Raw genomic sequence first — 9,343 nt, 5'->3', positions numbered from 1 at the left:
CACCCCGGCCTCCTGGCCCCCGGGGGTGCGTCCCGGCCCTGCCTCCCGCAGGCCCCGGGGCCGAGCCGGGGCTCTCATTAGGCGGGAGCGAGCGCCCCGACGGGGCCCCAGAAAGAGCTCCGCGGCCCGCGGGGATGGGGCGGGGCGCGCGGGCGTGGAAGGTCCCGCGGCGGGCAGCGGGCAGGGGGCGGGCTGGGGGCGGGGGCGGGGCGGGGGCGGCCCCTCCCGGCCCGGCCTCGGGAGCCCCGCGGCGCCCCGCCTCCGAGGCCGCGGCTCCCGCCGGAGGAGCCCCCCGACGCGCCCTTGCGGAGCCCGCCGGCCGCGTGCGAGCCCGGGGAACTTTGCAGCGCGCGTCCCAGGCCGTGCGCGTGAGTGAGAGAGAGCGCGGGGGGCGCGCGGGGGCTCAGGTGCAGCGGGCCGCGCTGTGCGGGGGGGCCGGGGCCGCGCTGTGCGGGGGGGGGGGGCCGGGGCCGCGCTGTGCGGGGGGGCCGGGGCCGCGGCGGCCCCGGGGGTGGGCGCGCACGGAGGCGCAGCGGTGCCTGCGCGCGGACTTCGCGGGTGGCCGAGCTTGTCCCCAGCTGGGATGTCTCCCCTGTGGGTCGTTCGGGGGCGGTAAGCAGGGCGGGGCGGGGGGAGCTCGGAGTCCTTGCGCGACCCCGGGGTCGGTGGCGCTCCGGGGACCCGGCGGGCCGGCCAGGGCCAGGGCGCAGCGCGGGGGAGCCGCCGGCCGCCCCAGGAGGCAGGAGGACATGAGAGGACAGTGAGGGGTTGAGCAGACCACCCCGTCAGTCGTGTGCGCTCACCAACACCCGTAGGGCGCTCACACCCCCACGCCCAGCCGCTCCTGTGTACACACGTTGCGACCCACACGCGCCAGCCTTGCGTGCACTTCCAGTGGGGACGTCCACGCAAACACTCGCATGCTTTCAACACGTGTACCTGTGGACGGTGACTTGAATGCAAGACGTACCTCCGTGTGTGCACTGTGCATATGCACAAACATGCCCCCCTCCCAGCCCCCAGCTTAGGGGCTCTCAGCCTCCAGACCTCCTTTCTGGGTCCCCTTTAGCCTATGTATGGCACCTTGGACCAAGGAGAACCTGGCCATGGTGAGGATTATCTTTTTTTCTTTTTTAAGATTGTATTTATTTATTCATAAGAGACAGAGAGAGAGAGGCAGAGACATAGGCAGAGGGAGAAGCAGGCTCCATGCTGGGAGCCTGACGCAAGACTCGATCCCGGGACTCCAGGATCACACCCAGTGCCTAAGGCAGGCACTAAACCTCTGAGCCATCCAGGGATCCCCTGGTGAGGATTATTTTAAGTAAGGGACTTTGGCTGTGGATTCTGGGCAGATGCTGGATAACACAGTGCCTCTGGGGGTTTCCGTTTGGTCTAGAACTGAGGCTGCCGGTGTAGCCTGGGGCTTAAGGGTCCTGGACTCAGAAGCAGCTTTCACCCTCTTACGAATGAAAAGGCCAGGCTTGCAGACTGAGGCAGAGCGCGCGCCTGCAGCTTGCTCCAGGCTCTGGTTTGCTCCGGATTCCCCCTGCTGTAGAAAAGCCATGAACCTTCTGAGGGCTGGGGCCACACCGCAGTCGCTTGACAGGGAGGGACAGTGAGTCGAGCTGGGCTGATTCTTTCTCTTTGGTTTTAATCAACCCTATTTTGAGTCTCCCATCTCAGGCTAGGCTGCAAGAGCTGGCTTTGGGTTTGCTTCCTCTCCCTTCCCCCAGTGGTTGTCTCTTTGCTTGATAGAATCTTGTTCTCCCTGGCCTCCTTCCCCTGGGGACCACCGGGGACACACTAGATAGTGCTCGGAGGAATTGTTGTTGTTGTTATGATGGCTTCTAGAACTCTTCCATCCATGTCATTCTTCTCTGGACAGGCTTCAGTGAGGGGCCCAGACTTACGAGCTCCTTCACCTGGGAAGTTAGATGACATTGGCTTTATCTTACTTAGTGTTTATGGTTTGGCCCAAGGAGTGTCTGAGCTCTCACCCCACCAAGTCTCCTTATATGCAGGGGAGAGATGATCTTCAGCCATTTTCCCAGCAGGGTGCAGGGAGCTACTCTCCCCTGCCCTGGTCCTCAGCCTGACCCCTGGGGATGGTTCAGTAAGGGCAGGCTCTGGTCAGCCCCGCAGCCTTCCTGCAGAGTGAAGGAAGTCTGCATACCTTCCCTAGCCTTCCCCTTTGTAGGGGCCCCAGCCACCCCAGGACTCAAGAAAAGACTAGAAAACTAGGGGACTCATGGTGACTCAGTCCTGGTCTATTTCCTCTTCCCCCAACTCCCCTTCTCTTAATCAAATACATATACCTGCTAGTCCAGAACTTCAGAGCAACAATGGGGAACCATAGAGCATCAGGGCAACCCCACAGGGTTAACATAGTTCCAGTTTAAGAAGGACAAATCAGACAACAGAATAATAGCAATTATGACGTGTGTAAGAATGGTAATAGAAACGTATTTATTGAATCTTGAATATATGCTTTATTTCCTTTACTTTTCACAACAACCTTCTTAGGTTAATAGTCCCATTTTTTTTTTCCTGACAAGGAAACTGAGGCTGAGAGTGCTCAAGGGATTTCTATAGGTCTGTGTGAGCCCTGAGCTCATGACATAACCTGTGTGTTTCTCTTCCTACTCCAGCTGCTAGGAAGCTCTTAGTTCATCACATTGCTTCACCGTAGTACTTGTGTTAACTGGAACCCTGGCTTTACCTTTAATTTCTGCTTTAACAACGTTGTGGTGCACGCATCTTTGAATGCAAATCCCCATATCCTTTGTAGAAAGAGATCAGAATAAATAAAAGAACAGCCAGCAATTGAGCGTTTTATTTGCCTGTGAGGATGGGAAGCATGTTACATAGATTTTTGGGGGGGACACTTCCAATTTCAAATATTTCACTTGGTTTTCAAACCATGTCTTAATTTTGGCTTCTTGTATCTTTGGACTCAGACTCATGAGTATGTCTTGGGGCTTTCCTTTCTAGCAGCGCGGGGAGATAATGCCCATCTCTGTGCTGGCTCAGACAATGGGGATTGTTGGGAATGAATTGGGCCATTGATAAATGCCCCTTGCTCTGAGTACTTCAGCTGCCATCTCCTCCCTGTCTCAAAAGCCTGAGTGTCTGGATGCCCGAAGGAGTTTGACCCCTGCCCTAAGCCTGGCCCTGGCCCCAAGGCCACCCCTTCTTCATATGACCCTGTCTAGGCCCAGGGCTCTGCTGGGAGGTCTGTGTCTCTTGGACTTGAGCTCTGCCTCCCCCAGCATGGACCACATAGTCTCTGATAAGGATGGCTCTTCTGGAACCAGAGCTCAGGTTGGGGAGTCTGGGCTCCGGAATGTGGAGGGACATACAAGGAGGCTTTTCTACCCCCTTTCCCAGACCTATGAGGTCATAGACAAATGCTCACTTTTTTCTCCTTCCCAATGAGGGGGTTTCAAGCCTACCAAGTGGTTAGGGAGTTATTTGTCACCTCTTACCTATAAGAGATGTAGGCCACCAGGGGCCTCTGAATGCAGGACAGGGCTCTGGCTGCATTGAAAGTTGCTGAGACTTGTAACTAATTGACTCCAAGACTGATTATTTTACCCTGCCTGATGCCATTAATGTTTGGCAAGGGGAGCAGTGGAAGGCAGTGTTTAGCACTAAAGAATGGTTAGAAGGACTAGTGGTAGGCTTTCAGGCACTATATTGGGGTTCTGCTTCTCAGTATGCATGAGGTCACCCCCCCACACACACACACTGGTGGCTGTTAACCACATTTAACATTGATCCTCCCAAAAGCATTTGGTTACAAAGTGGGAAGGAGGAGTCATTGGCCTGAGGTCCTGGGAAACACCTGGTACTAAGTGATGTGCAGGTGGGCTGGTGCACGTGAGGGGTTTCCTCCTTCCCGATACACGTCATGTCAAAAAGGTAAGACAGATTTGATTGCGTCTCTGCTGAGAATTTGAGGTGTTCCCAGGACTTTTAGCGCCACCAAATGAGAAGAGGTTTAAGATCCAGCAACAGTGCTGGGCCTGGCTGTCAGAGTGGCTGGGGGAAAGGCTAACTCCCGGTTACTCCCATTCATTTAGTATCTGCTAAAGGCCAGCCCCTCTTTGGGTTCTTTGCATCTTTTGTTTCACGAAACCTCGGAAGCGACCCTGTGAGACAGGCACTCCTGTTTTGAAGTTGGGGAAGCTGAAGAACTGGCCATGGTTACATCCAGGTGTGTCTGATGTCGGAGTCTGTAGTGAGTGTCTGCGGAGAACTCCTCCGGTTCAAAAGGTCTGAAAACGGGAAAATCCACCCCTTTGGGACAACGGGGAAGGGCGAAGGGCCCGACTTCTCTGGCCCCGGGACTTGAACATCAGCATCGTAGGCCTTGCCAGGCTCCAATGGAGACTGCCCCTCTGTGGGAAGCAGGGGTGGGGTCGGGAGTTTGCTTGGATTGGCAGGGATCACCCCCATTCTCTTGGGGTGGGCAGCACTGGGCTTCTGTGGCTTTACTTCTCCCCCGGATCACTTCTCCCCTGCCCTGGGAATGGAGCCTCCACCCAGACTCTGCGATGCAGCCAGCTCAGTCTCCCTCCCCCTCCAGGGTCCCCTCGGTGCCAAGCTCTGGGGGAGTCCAGGATCCTGTGAGGACGTCTCTGGGCAGACCAGACCCCATCATGGCGTGATGCAGTGTCTATAGGCATCAGCAGTTTGGCTGGGTTGTTGTGTGTGGTGTTCACTTTCTGCTGGAGAAAGGGAGGTTTTGTCTTACAACCCAAATATCCTGGGTTTGGAAACCATGTAAAATACAGCCTGTGGTCGGGGAGTGTGGGCTGCATTGTGGGGCTGTGTGTGGTGCTGGCTTAAAGCACATGGTTGAGAGACAGAATGATGGACTCAGGCTGTCTCACTGCCTCTAATAGAGGGTCAGAGGAGGGCTGTACGGGCTGGCAGTGTGCAGAGAAAAGAGCATGGGCTTTGTCATCAGAGGGATCTGACCTGGAGCCCCCAGTTTCCTTGTCTGTAAAATGGGGTTCCTTATAACGCTCTGGCATTGCTAGCACTAGATAGTTTGCTGAAGTGTAGGCTCTGACATAGGGTAGGGGAACCACGAATGGCATATCCTTCCTCCTTATCCCACTCACCTTCTGGGGAAGACCACCAGACTCATGGGCAACAGACCTGGACTCCAGCTCTAGCTCAGCCTCTGGGTACACTGGGTTAACTTACTTCCTCTGCGTCTCACTTTCCTTGTGTGTAAAATAAGGGAAGAACAGATTTCTCTCACTTTCTGTAGTTTTTGAACATAACGAAGTCAAGGGGGTCTCTCAGGAGATGCAGAAAGTTCAATTACTATTATTCATTTATTCACACCACAAATCCCAACTGAGACCCTGTGGTGTGCCAGGATCTGTGCAGGGCACAGGGAATAGAGATGAGCAGGGCAGATCCTGGTCCTCCAACCGCAGTCAGACCATGTGGTTTGTAAGCAGTGACAGGCTTGTCTGTGGGACATGATCCCAGCAGGTCCTGGACGCCTTGGTGTATCAGAAGAGGAAATGTCGTGTCCTACTGGGGCGATCAGAGAGGCCTTCCACAAGGTGGAAACTCTTGGTCTGGATCTGGGAAGATAACAGGAGGTCTCTAAGAGGATCAGAGGAGGGCATTCTAGGCTGAGAGACCAGCACATGCTAAGACAGAGTGTCGTCTAGTGTGGTAAGATTAGGGAACTTGAGGCAGTCTGACGGGAGTGTGTGGTATGGGGTCATTGGGAGTGATGAGAAGTGAGACGGGAGACATTACAGAGGGCTCTCCGTGGATGTCAGGCCTTGAAGGCTGTGTTAATGTGTTTGGATTTTGTCATGACAGTCATGGGCAGGCACTAGGGGCTTTGAAGCTAGAAGCAGGGGAGGGTCATTGTTGGATATGGGCTCACTCATTCATTCAACAAACGAAGAACCAAGCAATTTGTATGTTGCTTGTTCATTTGTTTTTTTTTTTTTTTAATTTGAGAGAGAGAAAGAGTATGATAGAGCATGAGGGGAGGGGAGGGAAGAGGAGGGGTAGAGGGAGAGGGAGAAGCAGACTCCCCGCTGAGCAGGGAGCCCAATGTAGGACTCGATCCCAGGACCCTGAGATCATGACCTGGGCCAAAGGCAGACATTTAACCAACTGAGCCACCCAAGGCGCCATGTATGTCACTTTTAATTTGGATACCATATCGAATTAATGAAAAGTTGCAAGGCTGGTGAAAGAAATCCCACTTTATCCAAATCCCTTAGTCATTTCAGGACGCTTCATTGACTTTATTGTTTTCATTCTCTCTCCAATAATATAAAAAATACATTATTTTTATTATTTATGCATATTTCGGTTCTCTATAATGTATCTTATTGTTTATTATTATATTCATTGTTTTATGATGTATGCATATATGAATACATATATACAATATTCATATTTCTGATGAATTTAAGAGTAAATTCGAGACACGATGCCTCTTCACCCCGAAATGCTTAAGTGTGCATTTCCTTAAAAAAAAAGGATATTCTCTTACCACAGTACACTTCTGTCCCGACAGTGGCTTTCCCTTCCTTGCCCCATTCAGGATCCAACCCACAGATTACATTTTGTTGTCTTGGATCCTTGGCGTCCTTACATCTGGAGCAATTCCTCTGCTTTGTCTTTTCCGACCTTCATGTTTTTGACTAGAAGACGCCAGTTATTTTGTTGGTTATCCCTCCATTGGGGCTTACCTGATGGCACTACCTGATTAGCATATGCATTTTTGAGCAGCAATACTACCGAGGTGAAGTGATCATCTTCACAAGCACAGGATGTGGGGACTGTCCCAGTGCTGGTGATGGAAGCCCTCATCTCTTGCTTAAGGTAATGTTCACCAGTTTCTCCATGGTGAAATGACTGTTGTACCCTCTGTAATTACTAAGTAGTTTGTGGAAAGATATTTTGAGATAATGTAAATACTCTCAAACTTTTACCCACTAATTTTATCATCATTGACACTGCTGAGTGCATAGTTTCTTCTATATTTACTATTTGGCATCCTAGGGTAGTCCAGCTCTTTCCCTTCTCCTTTTCTTTCTCTTTCCACCGCTCCCTTCTTTCATCACTATGAACTAAATTTTTAAAATGTATTCAGTGGGTCCAAATCAATTCATATATTTTATTTTGATCTTCAACTTGCTCCAGATTTGATCAGTGGGAAGCTCCTCTGTGAACTGGCTCCTGTTTCTTCATGCCTTGTCACCATGATGCTCTGAGCATTTGTTTACTAGCTACTGTAGCAAAATGTTCCGGGCTCATTTTACTTTTTTCTTGCTCTGACCCTGGAACTAGCTGTTTCTCCAAGAAGCCCTGGATCCTTTTAGTGGAGAATGGTATTTGGAAACCAAGATCTGGGGCAATATGTGCTCCTTGCTTTTGGGTGTGCCATTGTTTCAATGCCCTCTTAGCAAACAAAGCTAGGACATATACCTATATAGGACCTATAGGTATATGTCCATGTTTATTTTTATGATTAAAAGTACAAGAAATTATTTATATTTTTAGAAAGAAAAAACCCCACAAGAGACTGAAATAGGGAGTAGTAGCATACAGGTACTTTAGATTGAGTGATCAGAGAGGGCCTCTTTGAGGAAGTGGTATGTAACGAAAGCCTGGAGTTTGTTTTAATGACAAGGTCCTCGTCGTATATGTTAGATCTCCTTGAACAGCTCTTCCATCCACACAGCTGCGTACGTCGGGAGTGCTGGCAATCCTCCTCAGCACCTCTCTCGCTCAGAGCCTGTGTGTCATCCCTCACCAAGTCTGGCTGATGTTCTCTTGTAAGTATCTCTGAAATTCGTCACTTCTGTATGTCCATCTCCATTAGGATCCCTCGGGTTCAAGGCAGCATTTTCATCTTTGTGCAGTAGCCCCACCAGAGCCTCCTAACTGGTCCAGCTGTGTCCATGCTGGCTCTCTCCAGTTTGTTCAACAGCTAGAGTGCCTTTCAGAACACAACTTGTTCATGTCATTTCCCTCCTTGAAAATACTTCAGTTGCTTCCTATTGATCTTAAGATAAAGACCGAACACAAAGTCTTGTTTGTCTGACCCTACCACCATCTCCTACATCCTCCTACCCAGCACCTCCCCTGCTCCTTTCTGCCATACTGGCTTTGTCTCAGTCTCTTGGGCTTGTCAGGCTCCTCCCCTATCATTGACCATTGCATTTGCTGTTCCTTCATGTCTTAGAACGCTCTTCCTTCATATCTTCACATACTGAATTCCTACTTGTCTCTCAGTTCTTAGCCCAGTTGTCACTTCTGTGACCTCCACAACTCTGTCCCATCCCATTTTTTAAGGCTTTAAAACACCACTTACCTCTTTCAAGGGTTTATCACAGTTGTAACTTTAGATTTATTACAATTATCACATGATAATTAATGCCTCTTTTTCCTCTTTGACTATGAGCTCTGTGAGGGCTATTCATTGTTTGATCCTAGCAGTTAGTATGTTACTGACACATGACACAAATATTTGTTGGATGAATGAATGAATGAAGTTGTATCAGCTGAGTAACCAGATAGATGGTCATGCCATCAGTAGAATAAGAATTCTAAAGAAGAAGTAGATTTAGGGAGGAAGATAAGTCATTTTAGGACATAGGGTATTTGAGGTTCCCCCCAAAGATCTTACCGTCTTCTGGGCACTTTAGATTGTCATTCAGCAGCTTTTTGGAGACTGGTAATCTTTTTTTTTTAAATTTTTATTTATTTATGATAGTCAGAGAGAGAGAGAGAGAGAGAGAGAGACAGAGAGAGAGAGAGGCAGAGGGAGAAGCAGGCTCCATGCACCGGGAGCCCGACGTGGGATTCGATCCCGGGTCTCCAGGATCGCCCCCTGGGCCAAAGGCAGGCGCCAAACCACTGCGCCACCCAGGGATCCCCTGGAGACTGGTAATCTATGACATCTAATCCCTAGATGATTCTAAGGAGCTCATTGGAGGAGGGAGTTAAGTCACAAGGCATCCTTGAGCTATGGCTTCCCCATCTACCTTGGTTTGTAGAGGATACAGGAGATCCGAGGGGCCTTCAGTGGTCCTGACTTGGCTCCACAGCAGCTGCTTTGATGAAGGATCTTTAGAAACTTATGTAGGCTCCTTGGAGCTGGAGAGTTATTTGTAGGATACATCACATGGGTCAGGAGCTGACACTTTCCTCCCCACCCCTGAGATTGCACTAGACTTAGGCCTACAAGAGCACTCAGAGAGCATGTCTTACTACGCCCAGGGAGCGAGCCATCCTTGTGCTGAGGCCATTAGCACTGGGACAGACAGTCTATTCATCACTGTGG

The 9,343-nt window shown here is 50.7% G+C and overlaps 1 protein-coding gene across 1 annotated transcript in view; it reads left to right on the top strand.

The window, feature by feature from the left end:
* Nucleotides 1-306: 306 nt before the first annotated feature.
* Nucleotides 307-9,343, top strand: part of INSC (INSC spindle orientation adaptor protein) — a 120,756-nt gene continuing 111,719 nt past the window's right edge. The window contains exon 1 of the mRNA XM_055317549.1: nt 307-368. The gene's annotated coding sequence lies outside the window, so the exon portion shown is untranslated. The remainder of the gene's footprint in view (nt 369-9,343) is intronic.

This window comes from Nyctereutes procyonoides, unplaced genomic scaffold, assembly GCF_905146905.1.
Source record: "Nyctereutes procyonoides isolate TBG_1078 unplaced genomic scaffold, NYPRO_anot_genome, whole genome shotgun sequence".
Classification (NCBI taxonomy): Eukaryota; Metazoa; Chordata; class Mammalia; order Carnivora; family Canidae; genus Nyctereutes; species Nyctereutes procyonoides.
The sequence above is the reverse complement of the archived record's forward strand: the minus strand, read 5'-3'. Positions and strand labels throughout refer to the sequence as shown.